Source organism: Leuresthes tenuis, unplaced genomic scaffold, assembly GCF_036924035.1.
Source record: "Leuresthes tenuis unplaced genomic scaffold, fLeuTen1.0.hap1 SCAF_10, whole genome shotgun sequence".
In the NCBI taxonomy this organism is placed as follows: Eukaryota; Metazoa; Chordata; class Actinopteri; order Atheriniformes; family Atherinopsidae; genus Leuresthes; species Leuresthes tenuis.
The window spans coordinates 26,026,537-26,041,049 of NW_027325364.1; the positions used below are offsets into that span (position 1 = coordinate 26,026,537).

The 14,513-nt window shown below is 41.9% G+C and overlaps 2 non-coding genes across 2 annotated transcripts; both read left to right on the top strand.

Moving 5' to 3' along the window:
- The first annotated feature begins 570 nt into the window (after positions 1-570).
- On the top strand, positions 571-684 carry LOC140317318 (U5 spliceosomal RNA). Its single transcript, XR_011917642.1, has one exon. It is a non-coding gene; the product is annotated as a U5 spliceosomal RNA (small nuclear RNA).
- A 308-nt stretch (positions 685-992) lies between these two features.
- On the top strand, positions 993-1,176 carry LOC140317084 (U2 spliceosomal RNA). Its single transcript, XR_011917431.1, has one exon. It is a non-coding gene; the product is annotated as a U2 spliceosomal RNA (small nuclear RNA).
- Positions 1,177-14,513: the final 13,337 nt, after the last annotated feature.

A 14,513-nucleotide genomic window follows, 5' to 3' on the forward strand; every position in this document is an offset into this window, starting at 1 on the left:
TTAGATCCTATTTCGGTGAATTTGACATCTGCCTTACATGTAACAGATTAGCGGTTTAGCAGTTTTAATTTAGTTTGAGTGAAGGAATTCATTTTATAGCAAAATCCGAAATCGTGAAGAACTCATGAAAGTAAGCTTATTCTCGGATTCCTGAAACTTTAGATTTGCTCTTTCTTTTACTGCAAAGTACAACGTTGTTTTTTTTTTGTTTAAATCTTTCTAGACATGGTAAATATGAAGGACAAAGCAGTTTTAACATAGTTTGAGTGAAGGAATTCATTTTATAGATAAAATCCCAAGAGTCTGCTGAGAAAAGAGAGTGAATGCGAAGTAGACTTTAACACGGCTCTGGGAGCGAGCCGAGTGTGGGCTAACCGGGAGAATTGCTTGAAAGAAACGCGACACCGAATGAGCTGTCAGAACAAAGCCTCAATACGGTGTTCCCGTGGTGTTTTTGTTGCTGCCTTGTCGATTGCACAGGGGCAAGCGTTTCAACCAAGCAACGCTCACCATGGGGAAGGTGGCTATGGCAACTAGCCTGATGCCCTGCTCCCGCAGTGACGGATAATCGTACTCTGGTTTCTCTTCATAACATACAAGTCTTTCGCCTTTTACTAAAGACTTTCGTGGAGAGCAGCACTAATGAGTTGTTTCTATTTTTGGCAGGCTTTACCTTTGCGGGTGAAGCCCTTTCTGTCTGTGCAAAAGAAATCTTGTTACTGTGCAGAGTGACTTCTCTGAGTAGAGTCGCCTTACTTGTTGCGATTGTGCCGATGTTCGAAGCTGGAGTGCAAAGTTGTTGCTTGAATGGTGCTTGCTGGAGCATGCGGGAGTGCAAAGTTATACCATTTAAAAGGGCTGAAGAGTGCTCAGTGCAGCGGGTGGGTGGAGGTGCAACGTGACACTCTGGCCACCTATGGCCATAAAAAGAACACTGCTACAAGTGCGCATTGTGCCAGCAAGGGCCCTCGGACCTGAAACAGTGGACAGTTATCGCTTCTCGGCCTTTTGGCTAAGATCAAGTGTAGTATCTGTTCTTATCAGTTTAATGTGTCCTCTATACGAGGACTACATATTAAATGGATTTTTAAGAATAGGAGTTGAAAAAGAAGCTTGCTCCGTTCACTCCAAGCATCGACCCAGTACTGCAGTGCCGCTGGGAACGGTGCGCTCTTCTCTGCTCTTGTGAAAAAGCAAACAGCGGTGCAGGATGGAAGTTTCAGGGAGCCCAAGATGAAACTTTCTTTTAATCTGCTGAGAAAAGAGAGTGAATGCGAAGTAGACTTTAACACAGCTCTGGAAGCGAGCCGAGTGTGGGCTAACCGGGAGAATTGCTTGAAAGAAACGCGACACCGAATGAGTGGTCAGATCAAAGCCTCAATACGGTGTTCCCGTGGTGTTTGTGGCTGCCTTGTCTTTTGCACAGAGTAAAAGACAAGGCAGCCATCGAATAGGGCCCGATTGTTCCTACTTGGTCAGCCGAGGAGCAAGGGGGGGGAGCAAGCGTCTCAACCAAGCAAATCTCACCAAGTAGGAACATTCGGGCCCTATTCGATTGCTGCAACACCTGAAAGAGATATTGATGCGAGACCCGATCAAAAGCTTTTTCAAAGTCTAAATTTAAGATGACAAGCCGGGTGTTTCTGTCTCTAGCGTAATCAATGATGTCTCGAATCAGTACGAGGCTGTCGGTGAGTTGTCTCTCTGAGATGGCACAAGCCTGGTCTGGGTGAATTACCTCCTCTAAAACAGAGGACATCCGTGTCGTTAAAACCTTGCTAAAAAGTTTACAGTCAAAGTTTAAAAGTGTGATGGGCCTCCAATTCTTTAGGTCAGTCTTATCATTTTTATCAGAAGTGAAGAAATAAATGAATGCCTATCAACAAATGTTGGATCTAAACTCTAGTGCTTCCTCTAAAATAATTTCCTTTCTCAATTTAGAAATGTGTGTGTGTAAGTCACAACACCCGTGACACCAAAACGGCTTTCTTTTCTCTACACTCTGCACTGTGAGAACACACACCAAATCAGAAAGGCTTTTTTCTCTCTTTTCTACATTATGGACTGTGGGGACACAAAACCGCTCTCTCTTTTTTTTTTTATCGTGTGCCAGGGCGTTGTCTCACGTATTAGATTGTGCTTAAGATACGAATGGGTTTTATCAGTCACATCAGAATCCATACATACTGATCCTCCCGTAATAAAATGGTCGGATCTTATCAAACACACTTTGTTTCTTGTGACAATCAAGTCAGCGAAACAGCGTATACACGTCAAGACACTGAATCAAGTTTGCCACAAGAACTCATAAGTTTGGCAGTATTGCTCTGCCGTCAGCAATCATACATCCATTTTATTTTCGTGAGACATGTGCAGGCACCTGTTCATCTACTGTTCTATCACTATGAATTAGTTTATCTATTATCAATAAGGATACTTCTACAACTACTCTATCAAAGTATGTCCGGACTTCTTACGTTGTCAGTTGCTATATATGAATAAGTGGGTAGCTACTGAGAAGCATTAAGCATGTCACACAGCCCAAACATATAACATTTCAGGACACACCACACAGTTAACAACCACAGTGAAGCGTGTCAAAGCCCAAACATGTAACATTCAACAGGACACTTACACAACACATTCAAATCAAACAGTCAGACAACATACAAGAACATATACCCCAGCCGGCATTGCTCCCTGCCTATTTTCCTACAGCTCACCATGTGTGCGCACACCTTTATTCACAAACTCTTCAACTTATACTCTTTTACCAAAGCTGCTACAGCTCGATTGGCCGAATACCGAATAATCCTAATTCGGTGAATTTGACATCTGCCTTACATGTAACAGATTAGCGGTTTAGCAGTTTTAATTTAGTTTGAGTGAAGGAATTCATTTTATAGCAAAATCCGAAATCGTGAAGAACTCATGAAAGTAAGCTTATTAAAAGGTGTGAAAGTCCGACCCTGGTTTGTAAAAAGCGGGTAAGAGAAGGTGCGAATGCCCGACAATGTATGATCAAAAGAGGGAGCGGAGGTTTTCGGCTGCAAGAAGGTCTGAATGTCCAACAATAATTTTGTAAAAACCGGGGAAGAAAAGGCTCGAAAGCCCGACTATACATCATCAAAAGCGGGAGCGGAGGTGTTGAGCTGCAAGAAGGTCTGAATGTCCATCAATAATTGCTAGAAAACATGAAAGAAAATTTTCGAATATCAAACCACACATCATCATAAGCGGGAGAGGAGGTGTTCAGCTGCAAGAAGGTGTGAATGTCCGACCATAGTTTGTAAAAAATGGGTAAGAAAAGGTGCGAATGCTCAACCATACATCATCAAAAGCAGGAGTGGATGTGTTCGGCTAAAAGAAGTTTTGAATGTCCGACCATAGTTCGTAAAATGCGGGTAAGAAAAGGTTCGAATGCCCGAACATACACCATCAAAGGAGGGAGCGGAGGTGTTCCACTGTAAGAAGGTGGGAATGTCCAACAGTAATTGGCAAAAAGCGGGTAAGAAAAGGTTAAAATACCCTATTGTACACAATCAATAGCGGGAGCAGAGTTGTTCCGCTACTAAAAGGTGTCAAAGTCCGACCATGAATTGAAAAAGCAGGTAAGAAAAGGTGCGAATGCCCGACAATGTATGATCAAAAGAGGGAACGGAGGTTTTCAGCTGAAAGAAGGTCTGAATGTCCATCCATAATTTGTAAAAATCGGGGAAGAAAAGGCTCGAAAGCCCGACTATACACCATCAACAGCTGGAGCGGAGGTGTTCAGCTGCAAGAAGGTCTGAATGTCCATCAATAATTGCTAGAAAACATGGAAGAGAATTTTCGAATATCAAACCGCACATGATCATAAGCGGGAGAGGAGGTGTTAAAATGCAAAAAGGTGTGAATGTCCACCCATAATTACTGCAAAATGGGTAAGAAAAGGTACGAATGCCCAACCATACATCATCAAAAGCAGGAGTGGATGTGTTCGGCTACAAGAAGGTTTTAATGTCCGACCATAGTTTGTAAAAAGCGGGTAAGAAAAGGTTCGAATGCCCGAACATACACCATCAAAAGAGGGAGCGGAGGTGTTCCACTGTAAGAAGGTATGAATGTCTGACCATAGTTGGTAAAAAGCGGGTAAGAAAAGGTGAAAATACCCGACTGTACACAATCAATAGCGGGAGCGGAGTTGTTCGGCTACTAAAAGGTGTGAAAGTCCGACCCTGGTTTGTAAAAAGCGGGTAAGAGAAGGTGCGAATGCCCGACAATGTATGATCAAAAGAGGGAGCGGAGGTTTTCGGCTGCAAGAAGGTCTGAATGTCCAACAATAATTTTGTAAAAACCGGGGAAGAAAAGGCTCGAAAGCCCGACTATACATCATCAAAAGCGGGAGCGGAGGTGTTCAGCTGCAAGAAGGTCTGAATGTCCATCAATAATTGCTAGAAAACATGAAAGAAAATTTTCGAATATCAAACCACACATCATCATAAGCGGGAGAGGAGGTGTTCAGCTGCAAGAAGGTGTGAATGTCCGACCATAGTTTGTAAAAAATGGGTAAGAAAAGGTGCGAATGCTCAACCATACATCATCAAAAGCAGGAGTGGATGTGTTCGGCTAAAAGAAGTTTTGAATGTCCGACCATAGTTCGTAAAATGCGGGTAAGAAAAGGTTCGAATGCCCGAACATACACCATCAAAAGAGGGAGCGGAGGTGTTCCGCTGTAAGACGGTGTGAATGTCCAACAATAGTTGGTAAAAAGCGGGTAAGAAAAGGTTAAAATACCCGACTGTACACAATCAATAGCGGGAGCGGAGTTGTTCGGCTACAAGAAGGTGTGAAAGTCCGACCATGGTTTGTAAAAAGCGGGTAAGAAAAGGTTCGAATGCCCGAATATATACCATCAAAAGCGGAAGCGGAGGTGTTCGGCTGCAAGAAGGTGTGAACGTCCAACCAAAGTTTGTAAAAAGCAGTGAAGAAAAGTTTCGAATATCCAACCAAACATAATCAAAAGCGGGAGCAGAGCTGTTCGACTGCAAGTAGGTTTGAATGTCAGATCATAATTTGCAAAAAGCTGATGAGAAAGGGTGAGAATGCCCGACTATACACCATCAAATGCGGGAGCGGAAGTGTTCGGCTGTGAGTAGGTGTGAATATCAAACCATAATTGCTGAAAAATGTGTTAGAAAAGACTAGAATGCCGGACCATACATCATAAAAAGCTGGAAAAGTGGTGTTCGGCTGCAAGTAGGTGTGAATGTCCAGCCATAATTACTCACAAACCGGTAAGAAAAGGTAGTATTGCCAGACCATACATTATCAAAACAGGGAGCGGAGGTGGTTCAGCTGCAAGGTGTGAATGTCTGACTAAAGTTTATAAAAAGCGGGTAAGACAAGGTGCGAATGCTTGACAATGTATGATCAAATGAGGGAGCGGAGGTTTTCGGCTGCAAGGTCTGAATGTACAACCATAATTTGTAAAAACCGGGGAAGAAAAGGCTCGAAAGCCCGACTATACACCATCAAAAGCGGGAGCGGAGGTGTTCGGCTGCAAGTAGGTGTGAATGTTCGACCATAATTTGTAAAAAGCGGGTAAGAAAAGGTTTGAATGCCCGACTATATATTAACAAAAGCAGGAGGAGAGGTCTTCGGATAAGAGTGGGTGAGAATTTCCAACCATAATCAATAAAATGCGGTGAAAAAAAAGGTGTGAATACCCAATAGAACACTAAAAGGTGGAGCAGAAGTGTTCGGCTGCAAGAAGGTGTGACTGTTCGACTATATTTGGTGAAAAGCAGGTGAAGCAAGGTCTGAATGCCCAACCTTACATCATGAAAAACGAGATCAGAGGTGTTTGGCTGCAAGAAGGCCATAGTTTGCCAAAAGCGGGTAAGCTGCGAATGACCGACTAAATATCAACAAAAGTGGGGGCGGAGGTCTTCGGATGCAAGTGGGTGTGAATATCCCACCATACAAGTATGGTGGAGAGGAAGCTGTGAATGGCCGACCATAGTAAAAAGCGGGTGAGAAAAGGTGCGAATGTCCAATCATACATGATCAAAACAGGGAGCGGAGGTGTTTGGCTGCGACAAGGTGTGTATGTCCACCCATAATTAATGAAAAGCGGGCAACAAGTAGGTTTGAATACCCATCATCAAAAGCAGGAGTGGATGTGTTCCGCTACAAGAAGGTTTGAATGTCTGACCATAGTTTGTAAAAAGCGGGTAAGAAAAGGTTCGAGTGCCCGAACATACACCATCAAAAGAGGGAGCGGAGGTGTTCCGCTGTAAGACGGTGTGAATGTCCAACCATAGTTGGTAAAAAGCGGGTAAGAAAAGGTTAAAATACCCGACTGTACACAATCAATAGCGGGAGCGGAGTTGTTCGGCTACAAGAAGGTGTGAAAGTCCGACCATGGTTTGTAAAAAGCGGGTAAGAAAAGGTGCGAATGCCCGACAATGTATGATCAAAAGAGGGAGTGGAGGTTTTCGGCTGCAAGAAGGTCTGAATGTCCAACCATAATTTGTAAAAACCGGGGAAGAAAAGGCTTGAAAGCCCGACTATACAACATCAAAAGTGGGAGCGGAGGTGTTCAGCTTCAAGACGGTCTGAATGTCCATCAATAATTGCTAGAAAACATGAAAGAAAATTTTCGAATATCAAACTGCACATGATCATAAGCAGGAGAGGAGGTGTTCAGCTGCAAGAAGGTGTGAATGTCTACCCATAATTACTGAAAAATGGGTAAGAAAAGGTGCGAATGCCTAACCATACATCATCAAAAGAGGGAGCGGAGGTGTTCCGCTGTAAGACGGTGTGAATGTCCGACCATAGATGGTAAAAAGCGGGTAAGAAAAGGTTAAATTACCCGACTGTACACAATCAAAAGAGGGAGCGGAGTTGTTCAGCTAAGAGAAGGTGTGAAAGTCCGACCTTGGTTTGTAAAAAGCGGGTAAGAAAAGGTTCGTATGCCCGAATATACACCATCAAAAGCGGAAGCGGAGGTGTTCGGCTGCAAGATATTGTGAACGTCCGACCAAAGTTTTTAAAAAGCAGTTAAGAAAAGGTTCGACTATCTAACCAAACATAAGAATGAGTCTTTTCCGCTGTAGAATGCCCGACTATAGACCATCAAATGCGGGAGCGGAGGTGTTCGGCTCTGAGTAGGTGTGAATGTCCGACCATAATTGCTGAAGAATGTGTTAGAAAAGGTAAGAATGCTGGACCATACATCATCAAAAGCGGTAGAGATGGTGTTCGGCTGCAAAAAGGTGTGACTGTTCGACTAAAGTTTGTAAAAAGTGGGTAAGACAAAGTGCGAATGCCTGACAATGTATGATCAAAAGCGGGAGCGGAGGTGTTCAGCTGCAAGAAGGTCTACATGTCCATCAATAATTGCTAGAAAACATGAAAGAAACTTTTCGAAAATCAAACCGCACATGATCATAAGTGGGATAGGAGGTGTTCAGCTGCAAGGTGTGAATGTCCACCCATAATTCCTGAAAAATGGGCAAAAAAAAGGTGTGAATGCCCAACCATACATCATCAAAAGCAGGAGTGGAAGTTTTCAGCTACAAGAAGGTGTGAACGTCCAACCAAAATATGTAAAAAGAAGTTAAGAAAAGGTTCGAATATCCAACCAAACATAATCAAAAGCGGGAGCAGAGCTGTTCGACTGCAAGTAGGTGTGAATGTCAGATCATAATTTGCAAAAAGCTGATGAGAAAGGGTGAGAATGCCCGACTATACATCATCAAATGCGGGAGCGGAGTTGTTTGGCTGTGAGTAGGTGTGAATCTCCGACCATAATTGCTGAAAAATGTGTTAGAAAAGGTAAAAATGCCGGTCCATACATCATCAAAAGCGAGAGAGGTTGTGTTCGGCTGCAAGTAGGTGTGAATGTCCAGCCATAATTACTCACAAACGGGTAAGAAAAGGTAGTATTGCCAGACCATATATGATCAAAACAGGGAGCGGAGGTGGTTCAGCTGCAAGAAGGTTTGAATGTCAAACTAAAGTTCAAATATATTAACAAAAGCGGGAGGAGAGGTCTTCGGATGAAATTGGTTGAAAATTTCCAACCATAATGTATAAAATGCGGTGAAAAAAAAGGTGTGATAGAACACTAAAAGGTGGAGCGGAAGTGTTCGGCTGCAAGAAGGTGTGAATGTCCGACTATATTTGGTGAAAAGCAGGTGAAGCAAGGTCTGAATGCCCAACCTTACATCATCAAAAGCAAGATCAGAGTTGTTTGGCTGCAAGAAGGCCATAGTTTGCCAAAAGTGGGTAAGGTGCGAATGTCCGACTAAATATCAACAAAATTTGGGGCGGAGGTTTTCGGATGCAAGTGGGTGGGAATATCCCACCATACAAGTATGGTGGAGAGGAAGCTGTGAATAGCCGACCATAGTTTGGAAAAAGCGGGTAAGAAAAGGTTTGAATGCCCGAACATACACCATCAAAAGAGGGAGCGGAGGTGTTCCGCTGTACGAAGGTGTGAATGTCCGACCATACTTGGTAAAAAGCGGGTAAGAAAAGGTTAAAATACCCGACTGTACACAATCAATAGCGGGAGCGGATGTGTTCGGCTACAAGAAGGTGTGACAGTCCGACCATGGTTTGTAAAAAGCGGGTAAGAAAAGGTGCGAATGTCCGAAAATGTATGATCAAAAGAGAGAGCGGAGGTTTTCGGATACATGAAGGTTTGAATGTCCTACCATAGTTTGTAAATAGCGGGTAAGAAAAGGTTCGAATGCCCGACTATACACCATAAAAAGCGGGAGCGGAGGTGTTCCGCTGTAAGACGGTGTGAATGTGCGACCATAGTTGGTAAAAAGCGGGTAAGAAAAGGTTAAAATAACCGACTGTACACAATCAATAGCGGGAGCGGAAGTGTTCGGCTACAAGAAGGTGTGAAGAAGATGCAGTAGAAGAAGTTAAAATCCATCTACACATTGATAAATATGAAGGACAAAGCAGTTCCCACTTGCCCATAAGAAAATAAGCTTATTCTCGGATTCCTGATCCTTCAGTGTTGCTCTTTCTTCTACTGCAAAATACAGTGTTGTTCTTTGTTGAAGTCGATCTAGACATTGATAAATATGAAGGAAAAAGCAGTTTTAACTTGGTTTGAGTGAATGAATTCATTTTATACATAAAATCCGAAATCGTACAGAACTCATGAAAATAAGCTTATTCTCGGATTCCTAAAACTTTTGATTGGCTCTTTCTTTTACTGCAAAGTACAACGTTGTTTTTTTGTTTAAATCTATCGAGACATTGATAAATATGAAGGTAAAAGCCGTTTTCACATAGTTTGAGTGAAGGAATTGATTTTATAGAAAAAATCCCAAATCATGCAGAACCCCTCAAAAGGGGCGTATGGCTTAATCACAAGTGTGGTTCTTTCTCATTCAGGGTAGTATGAGGAAGTTTATGCTTGAAATATATGTAGAAATGGGTACATATGAAGGACAAAGCAGTGTTAACTTAGTTTGAGAGAAGGAATTCATTTTATACATAAAATCCCAAATCATGCAGAACGTATGAAAAGAAGCTTATTCTCGGATTCCTGATCCTTCAGTTTTGCTCTTTCTTCTACTGCAAAATACAATGTTGTTCTTTGTTGAAGTCGATCTAGACATTGATAAATATGAAGGAAAAAGCAGTTTTAACTTGGTTTGAGTGAATGAATTCATTTTATACATAAAATCCGAAATCGTGCAGAACTCATGAAAATAAGCTTATTCTCGGATTCCTAAATCTTTTGATTTGCTCTTTCTTTTATTGCAAAGTACAACGTTGTTTTTTTGCTTAAATCTATTGAGACATTGATAAATATGAAGGTAAAAGCCGTTTTAACATAGTTTGAGTGAAGGAATTAATTTTATAGATAAAATCCCAAATCATGCAGAACTCCTCAAAAGGGAGGTATGGCTTAATCACAAGTGTGGCTCTTTCTCATTCAGGGTAGTATGAGGAAGTTTATGCTTGAAATATATGTAGAAATGGGTACATATGAAGGACAAAGCAGTGTTAACTTAGTTTGAGAGAAGGAATTCATTTTATACATAAAATCCCAAATCATGCAGAACGTATGAAAAGAAGCTTATTCTCGGATTCCTGATCCTTCAGTTTTGCTCTTTCTTCTACTGCAAAATACAATGTTGTTCTTTGTTGAAGTCGATCTAGACATTGATAAATATGAAGGAAAAAGCAGTTTTAACTTGGTTTGAGTGAATGAATTCATTTTATACATAAAATCCGAAATCGTGCAGAACTCATGAAAATAAGCTTATTCTCGGATTCCTAAAACTTTTGATTTGCTCTTTCTTTTATTGCAAAGTACAACGTTGTTTTTTTGTTTAAATCTATTGAGACATTGATAAATATGAAGGTAAAAGCCGTTTTAACATAGTTTGAGTGAAGGAATTAATTTTATAGATAAAATCCCAAATCATGCAGAACTCCTCAAAAGGGAGGTATGGCTTAATCACAAGTGTGGCTCTTTCTCATTCAGGGAAGTATGATGAAGTTTATGCTTGAAATATATGTAGAAATGGGTACATATGAAGGACAAAGCAGTGTTAACTTAGTTTGCGTGAAGAAATTCATTTTATACATAAAATCCGAAATCGTGCAGAACTCATGAAAATAAGCTTATTCTCGGATTCCTAAAACTTTTGATTTGCACTTTCTTTTACTGCAAAGTACAACGTTGTTTTTTGTTGAAATCTATCTAGACATTGATAAATACCAGCCGAAACTCTGCTGCCGCTTTTGATAATTTATGGTTGGGCATTCTTACCTTTTCTTACCCGCTTTTTACAAATTATGATCTTAGATTCACACCTACTTGCACTACTTACTACCTTCTCATCCACTTATGATCATGTGCGGTTGGGCTTTCGCACCTTTTCTTACCCATTTTTCAGTAATTATGGGTGGACATTCAGACCTTCTTGCAGCCGAAAACCTCCGCTCCTCTTTTGATCATACATTGTCGGGCATTCACACCTTGTCTTACCCGCTTTTTACAAACTTTAGTCGGACATTCAAACCTTCTTGCAGCTGAACCACCTCCGCTCCCTGTTTTGATCATATATGGTCTGGCAATAGTACCTTTTCTTACCCATTTTTCAGCAATTATGGTCGGACATTCACACCTACTCACAGACGAACACCTCCGCTCCCACATTTGATAGTGTATAGTCGGGCATTCTCACCCTTTCTCATCAGCTTTTTGCAAATTATGATCTGATATTCACACCTACTTGCAGTCGAACAGCTCTGCTCCCGCTTTTGATTATGTTTGGTTGGATATTCGAACATTTTCTTAATGCTTTTTACAAACTTTGGTTGGACGTTCACACCGTCTTGCAGCCGAACACCTCCGCTTCCGCTTTTGATGGTGTATAGTCGGGCATTCGAGCCTTTTCTTACCCACCTATTACTTACTATGGTTGGACATTCAAACCTTCTTGTAGCCGAACACATCCGCTCCTGCTTTTGATGATGTATGATTTGGCATTCGCACCTTTTCTTACCCATTTTTCAGTAATTATTGGTCGGACATTCAGACCTTCTTGCACCTGAACACCTCTGCTCCCGCTTTTGATGGTGTATAGTTGGGCTTTCGAGCCTTTTCTTCCCCGATTTTTACAAATTACGGTTGGACATTCAGACCTTGCAGCCGAAAACCTCCGCTCCCTCTTTTGATCATACATTGTCGGGCATTCGCCCCTTGTCTTACACGGTTTTTACAAACTTTAGTCAGACATTCACACCTTGCAGCTGAACCACCTCCACTCCCTGTTTTGATCATGTGTGGTCTGGAAATACTACCTTTTCTTCCCCCGTTTGTGAGTAATTATGGCTGGACATTCACATCTACTTGCAGCCGAAAAACAATCTCTCCCGCTTTTGATGATGTGTTGTCCGGCATTCTAGTCTTTTCTATCACATTTTTCAGCAATTATGATCTGACATTCACACCTACTTGCAGTCGAACACCCCCGCTTCCGCTTTTGATGGTATATATTCGGGTATTCGAACCTTCTCTTACCCGCTTTTTACAAACCATGGTTGGACTTTCATACCTTCTTGTAGCTGAACAACTCCACTCCTGCTTTTGATAATTTATGGTTGGACATTCGCATATTTTCCTACCAATTTTTCAGTAATTATGGGTGGATATTCACATCTTCTTGCAGCTGAACACCTCCTCTCCCGCTAATGATCATGTAAGGTTTGATATTCGAAAATTTTCTTTCATGTTTTAAAGCAATTATTAATGGACATTCACACCTACTTGCAGCCGAACACCACCTCTCCCGCTTTTGATGATGTATGATTTGGCATTCGCACCTTTTCTTACCCATTTTTCAGTAATTATTGGTCGGACATTCAGACCTTCTTGCACCTGAACACCTCTGCTCCCGCTTTTGATGGTGTATAGTTGGGCTTTCGAGCCTTTTCTTCCCCGATTTTTACAAATTACGGTTGGACATTCAGACCTTGCAGCCGAAAACCTCCGCTCCCTCTTTTGATCATACATTGTCGGGCATTCGCCCCTTGTCTTACACGGTTTTTACAAACTTTAGTCAGACATTCACACCTTGCAGCTGAACCACCTCCACTCCCTGTTTTGATCATGTGTGGTCTGGAAATACTACCTTTTCTTCCCCCGTTTGTGAGTAATTATGGCTGGACATTCACATCTACTTGCAGCCGAAAAACAATCTCTCCCGCTTTTGATGATGTGTTGTCCGGCATTCTAGTCTTTTCTATCACATTTTTCAGCAATTATGATCTGACATTCACACCTACTTGCAGTCGAACAGCTCTGCTCCCGCTTTTGATTATGTTCGGTTGGGTATTCAAACCTTTTCTTAACTGCTTTTTACAAACTTTGGTCGGACTTTCACACCTTCTTGCAGCCGAACACCCCCGCTTCCGCTTTTGATGGTATATATTCGGGTATTCGAACCTTCTCTTACCCGCTTTTTACAAATCATGGTTGGACTTTCATACCTTCTTGTAGCTGAACAACTCCACTCCTGCTTTTGATAATTTATGGTTGGACATTCGCATCTTTTCCTACCAATTTTTCAGTAATTATGGGTGGATATTCACATCTTCTTGCAGCTGAACACCTCCTCTCCCGCTAATGATCATGTAAGGTTTGATATTCGAAAATTTTCTTTCATGTTTTAAAGCAATTATTAATGGACATTCACACCTACTTGCAGCCGAACACCACCTCTCCCGCTTTTGATGATGTATGGACCGGCATTCTTACCTTTTCTAACACATTTTTCAGCAATTATGATTGGAGAATCACACCTACTCACAGCCGAACAACTCCGCTACCGCATTTGATGGTGTATAGTCGGGATTTCTCACCCTTTTTCATCAGCTTTTTGCAAATTATTCTCTGACATTCACACCTACTTGCAGTCGAACAGCTCTGCTCCCGCTTTTGATTATGTTTGGTTAGATATTCGAACCTTTTCTTAACTGCTTTTTTACAAACTTTGGTCGGACGTTCACACCTTCTTGCAGCCGAACACCTACGCTTCCGGTTTTGATAGTGTATATTCGGGCATACGAACCTTTTCTTACCCGCTTTTTAGAAACCATGGTCGGACTTTCACACCTTCTCTTAGCTGAACAACTCCGCTCCCTCTTTTGATTGTGTACAGTCGGGTATTTTAACCTTTTCTTACCCGCTTTTTACCAACTATGGTCGGACATTCACACTGTCTTACAGCGGAACACCTCCTCTCCCGCTTATGATCATGTACGGTTTGATATTCGAAAATTTACTTTCTTGTTTCAAAGCAATTATTGATGGACATTCAAACCTTCTTTTTGATGGTGTATAGTCGGGCTTTCGAGCCTTTTCTTCCCGGTTTTTACAAACCATGATCGGACTTTCACACCTTCTTGTAGCCGAACACATCCGCTCCCGCTATTGATTGTGTATAGTCGGGCATTCGAACCTTTTCTTACCCGCTTTTTACAAACTATGGTGGGACATTCAAACCTTCTTGTATCCGAAAACCTCCGCTCTCTCTTTTGATCATACATTGTCGGACATTCGCACCTTTTCTTACCCGCTTTTTACAAACCATGGTCGGACTTTCACACCTTCTTGTAGCCGAACACATCCGCTCCCGCTATTGATTGTGTACAGTCGGGTATTTTAACCTTTTCTTACCCGCTTTTTACCAACTATGGTCGGACATTCACACCTTCGTACAGCGGAACACCTCCGCTCCCTCTTTTGATGGTGTATGTTCGGGTATTCAAACCTTTTCTTACCCGCTTTTTCCAAACTATGGTCGGCTATTCACAGCTTCCTCTCCACCATACTTGTATGGTTGGATATTCACACCCACTTGCATCCGAAGACCTCTGCCCCAAATTTTGTTGATATTTAGTCGGACATTCGCACCTTACCCGCTTTTGGCAAACTATTGCCTTCTTGCAGCCAAACACCTCTGATCTCGCTTTTGATG